Source organism: Ornithodoros turicata, chromosome 9, assembly GCF_037126465.1.
Source record: "Ornithodoros turicata isolate Travis chromosome 9, ASM3712646v1, whole genome shotgun sequence".
In the NCBI taxonomy this organism is placed as follows: Eukaryota; Metazoa; Arthropoda; class Arachnida; order Ixodida; family Argasidae; genus Ornithodoros; species Ornithodoros turicata.
The window spans coordinates 5292981-5298671 of NC_088209.1; the positions used below are offsets into that span (position 1 = coordinate 5292981).

Here is a 5691-nt window from a genome sequence, read left to right on the forward strand (position 1 = left end):
CTCTGAAACAGACTGTGCTTCTTTCATGCACTAGTACATCAATGAGAAGATCTGTTGGAACTGGGCCGCAGAGATTACTACAGAACTCTTGTGTCTAACACTGCATATATCTATGGCACGTGTACGAGACACATGCGTTGTGGCATCTGTTTTGTTCTGCCGTAATCATATAAAAAAATAGAAATGCATGCACGTTCTTACCTCATCCTCCTCTGAAGGGCAAAGTAGAGATTGGGTCTGCGTGGAAAAATACATTCATAAGACTCAAAATGGCGGCTAACTGGCGAAACATGCCGGAGAGTAACCGAAAGACAGAGGTGCGCACACTCTAAAAACGGTGACACTTTAGTGACACGTGAAATTGGTGTGACACTTTGGGGCGAGCCCAAACTTGGATTTGGAATGCGTCACAGAGCGAACTTAGTCCATATACAGTTACCAGAAACGCGTTTTTGTTGCCACCGAAGTGGCTGAGGTGTCGTAGATGATTACTGAAGCCTGGGAGGGCGTTTAAACACTGGAGTTGTGACACTTGCCGCAGCTGCGGCCGTTGCCCGTGACACATGGTTTGATATTTTCGCTGTCTGAACGCTTCGGATCTCTATATTTTCTCATTCAGCTACCAACAATGGGCAAGTTTTTGGCCAGTTCAAGCGAGGACGCTCACGAGGTTTCTCGCGTCCGGTTTTATCTGCTAATGTAGCTTATTTAACTCGCTTTCGGGAATACTGTGACGACTCAGGCGTTGATGTTACTGGAATATCGCGAGGAATCTGTGCGCATGACCTATGCTAGTGTTTGTCATATATGAGGTCACACCGTTCACACCCGTGTGCACGGCAGGATGGTGCATCATGTGAGGGCATCCTTCAGTGAAGCACGGACGTATCGGTAAGTTATTTGGGGTTTGTCTTCTTTTCGGAACGACGAACGCAATGAAAACATGTGAATACAGGGAGTCTGGAGGATAAATTGGAGCAAAGTGTACACCATTGTCTCTGTGGCTATGCCCCCTGTCGAACGCGAGCACACTTTCGGAAACTCCACGTTGCTTTCCCTAAAGCATTACGAAATACTTGACTTTATGCATGTGAAATTGTTACCAAGCAGACAATCGCATGCGCGCGTCTGCACCACTGGCACGAGCGTATTTGCGTAATGAGCGTCCTTCACCAGTGCATCTGTGCGCCATAATTCTTTGACACCCGAAATCGCAAGTTACAGCGATGGAGAGAAATTCAAAGGTTTTTGAGTAGCTCCAGAGAATGGGGGCTTTGCGGCCTGTTTTTCTTCATACTTCATTGCACAGTTTCTTCCGATTACGTTCTGCATTTCGTTTGTCTTCACTTACCTTTTTTAATGTGTCGTGATCTAAACTGACCACTTATGTTTAGGACCTGCAGAACCCCTATTAGGAAATTTCAGAATAGCGTGTGAGTCGCCAACGCAAGCGCAAATGAAGCTGTTTTGCTAATTATTCAGTTACCATGCTTCCCTCCAGGACACCCCTGTATTTCGAGATGCAGTTCGAGCAACGATTGCCATCTTAGTCGGGGTTCTACGGAATCAAGCAACCAGGAGGGTCTTGCACTCCGTGCTTGCCGCGCGATTACCTCGCAGTGTATCGATTCTGAAATAAAATGTTTCTCTTTTCACGTGACCCCTAGCATGTGAGCGTGCCTTCCCCATACGAGTACATCGGGTGTCAGTGTCCGCTGCATGTTTAACCCATCTCTGAAGTCTATAGAGCCACATTCTAAGAGTCTTCTGCGTAAAAGTTAAGTAGCTGTCTCATATTCTGTCTTGTGCTGTCTCGGACGCTTAGGCTCCTTCCCCGTGTGGGCTCGTGGAAGCGCACTCAATGCACTACCAAGATTGTCATGTTTGAGATTGAGACAGTACACTCAACTTTTATGCAACTAGGCGATGTTGCGACCACGAGGGCAACGTCATGACTGACGCCGTGGGGGAATGTCCGTCCTGTGCCGACATCACATGGCTCAAAGTGTCTGAGGAAAACCCAGGAAATACCCCAAGCAGCACAGCAGGCACCTCTGTGAGGCCGACAACCGCAAGCCATTTCGCTAGCACCACCAGCACAGTCGTGACCACGACACCACCTGCACTCTAAACACAGAGCTCATCGCATAGCACGCCGACGGCTACCATTGTACAGATCGATGTCTTCATCACTGTTGGTTTGTTGAAAACGCGAGGGTAAGCCATTTCGGGACACTTATCATAACTGCATAAGTGTCCCAAAAAGGCTTGCGCCTCCTGTTTTCAGCTAACCAACAGTGATAAATGCATCATTCTGTACCATGGTTGGCCTTCGGCGTGCTATGCGGTGAAGCTCTGTTTTTAGAGCGTGCGACGTTTTTTGTGACTCTTGTTGTGGGAGCTCTCGTGACACATGCTTCAAAAAGCAAAAAGGAACAAAAAGCGTCTGGAAGTGACACTTGAGCAAAGCGTCACTTTTTTGCAAAAAAGTGACGCTTGCAACGCGTCACAAAAGTGTCACCATTTTTAGAGTGTAATCATAGACTGATGTATCATGCCTCTAAATGTCAATGACCGATCCTTCTCCGGCAATTCTATCCTTCGGATGTTGAACTTGTACAGAGTACAGTCGGGGAAAACCTATTTGATGGTCAGGTCTCATTCTACAGGGTGTCCCAGAAAACATGTCATTGAATTATAATAAAAAAACTACACCACCTAGAATCATGCGGTCAACGACATTTGTTCTTATTAGGTTTTCGCCACCTTGTAAAGTTAACGTCATGTTCCCCAAGTTTAATTATGAAAATATTTGCGAACTGAACTCAGAAATTTGCAAAGGGAAGGTCACTTTTTTACCCCACCAAAATGAAGAGCGTGCCGAATTCACTCAAATTCATGATAATTGACAGTGATATTCACAAGCTATCCCGTTGGAAAAAATAGCCAAATATCATTCTTTTCGGAGCACCGGACCATAACGCGCGATGTCTTTTTGAGCGCAATCGCTCGCAGTCCGACGAAAGGAGGTTCCGAAGCCAGCCCACAGAGTGATAGTCGGATGTGATAAGCCGTGCCTGCGTTATCTCTTTCTGCGATGCCGGGGTGGGCTGGGTTTCCAACCTCCTTTGGTCGGACTGACAAAGATTGCGCTGAAAAATTCATCGTGCGCTATTCTGTGCGACCTCCGTAGAGCATGATGTTCGGCTATTTTTTCCGATGGGATAGCTTCTGAATATCCCTGTCAATTATCATTAATTTGAGTAAATTAGACACGCTCTTCATATTGCTGGGGTAAAAAAGTGTTATTTACTAGGCAAATTTCCGACTTAAGCTCGCAAAAATTTACATAATTAAACTTACGTTACACGACATACACATGAGGAGGTGGCAAAAACCGAGTAAGAACAAGTGTTTGTTGTATAGTACCATGTGAAATCCGTCTAGTAAATCTCTCCCATACACAAGAACAAATGTTGTCGCCGTGTTTGTATTGCTTCAACAACTTGCACTTTGTCGCGATGAACTTGCACAGTCTCTTATTGATGTTTCCTTTCTTTGTATGAAGATTATTGAATGGTGTACAAGAGAGTATTGGATGAAAATCGTCCGGTGGTCCACCGCAATTGACATGTTTGTTGAGTTTCAACAGGTAATAATACATCAGACCTTGCACGACAATATTGAACTTCTGTTCATTGGACATTACTGACTGGTAGAATAAAATAATTGCGTTGCCGTGGTAGTGGAACATATCACGTGATAAGATTTTATGTACTTTCCATCTCAGATATGTGTAATTTCAACAAATCCGTAAGGAACCGTGCGATATAGACCGCTTGTGTATGATAATTTGATCTGACTGCTTTCTTAATGAATGCAATGCCGATTGCAATGATTACAATTACATCTGGTCTAGTGTATTTCAATTCTTCGTTAGCAAATCTCAAAAACTCGGCCATAAATCCCAGTCGTCCTTCCGACGTTGATGTACAGATATTTTTATAACTATTGTACAGGGTGTTACCCTATAAAAGTCTACCCGTGCCGCCATGCCGTACTCGCCAATTACTCAATGCAGGTGGCACATTGTGCGATCTTCATATAAAGCTCATAAGGACATTTAATCTTGGTGAATTTTAAAGTGATTAAGCGCCGCAACACGAAGTTATAACTCAAAACGTGAAATTCCCGTAGTGAAAACAATCAAGATGGCGGCGTTGAGAAGAGCACTTGCCATGCTGCTCCCCAGACGACGACGTGTCGCATATCCTGCCAGCCTGATGGAACTGCAGTTTTCATTTCGCTTTCGTGTAACTGTCGTATTTTGCTCAGAAGTAAGCAACGTGAGGTACGAAAAATGCCGACGTACTCAGCAGACGACACCCAAAAGGGATGTCGTCTGCTTACTGAGAGGCGCCATCTTGGCTGTTTTGCCTACGGGAACCTCACGTTTTGCGCTATAACTTTGCGTAACGGTGCTCAATCACTTCGATATTTGCCATGGATGAATGTCCTTATGAGGTTTATACGTAGACAACACATTTTACCGCCTGCATTGAGTAATTGGCGAGCACGGCATGCCGACGCGGGTAGACTTTTATAGGGTAACACCCTGTAGATTCGGCATATAAATTCTTGCACCTTCAGTTCTGTAGTTTGTACCATATCTCCGAATACGACCATGTCTAGGACGTATTGAAATGCAGCGATAATGGAATCGTTTCGCGGCTCTTCCTTTTCGAAGCAGTGTTTTATCATGTCCTCCCATGACTTATGGTAGCGAGTACAAAATCTGTCCATCTTTTCAATGTAGAACAATTGTCTCTTCTGTTTTCAAGTGCGCGTCTACACTTACTTAAAAGCATAGCTATGCTCATTTTATTGATTAAATTTTTTTAGAATGTTATTAATATCCCCATGCCATGAGAATTATGGAAACTGATTTACAAAAAGATGTGATGAGTAAGAAAAAATGTGCGCTTTCAATGATTCTATGTACAAGGCCATACTAGAGACCGTCCCTCCCTAACTTGATGTTGGTGTTCGGGGTCGTCGGGTTTCGTCACACTTTATCGCTCGAATCCACTAGTTGATCATGTTTATTCATTGAAAATGACAAGTTTCTGTACAGATTCTACGGTGTATTCATGCTGCTTGCTTAGAAATGATTTGTCTGAATTAAATATTGTTTTGTTTCGATTGATATTCTATGAGTTGGACATTATGTATACATGATGTATTAATTGTGTCGTATTTGTTTCAATTGTTCACTCGATTGAGATGAGTAAAAATAATCTCTGAGTTAGGAATGCCTCATATTTCTGAGTTGTGTTTCACATTTGATTTTTCTGTGTGGTTCATTGGAACTTTCTGTTGCAAGATATTAGAAGCGTATACGAAGAGGGGAGTCAAGTCCTGTAGATCACATAAACAAAATACAGAAACCGACACTGAAGATTTTTGTTTAAGTTTAATTTGTACAAGCTTTCGCGTGGAGGTCCACGCTTCCTCAGGTACAAAGTGAAGTGGTGACACACATAAGTATATATAGTATGGACATATACACGACTAAACATACTGCTGTACAAAGAAAGGGAAGGGGAAGGAGATATGGTGCCACATGTCTGTGTGCAATGAATAGCTGGGCAGACGGATAAGTGACCTCTAACCGTTTAAGAACAGTAAAAG

At 43.6% G+C, this 5691-nt stretch overlaps 1 long non-coding RNA gene across 1 annotated transcript; it reads left to right on the forward strand.

Annotated features, from left to right (window-relative positions):
- The first annotated feature begins 810 nt into the window (after window positions 1–810).
- On the forward strand, window positions 811–1660 carry LOC135369234 (uncharacterized). Its single transcript, XR_010414997.1, has 2 exons — window positions 811–891; window positions 1502–1660. It is a non-coding gene; the product is annotated as an uncharacterized LOC135369234 (long non-coding RNA).
- The last annotated feature ends 4031 nt before the right edge of the window (window positions 1661–5691 follow it).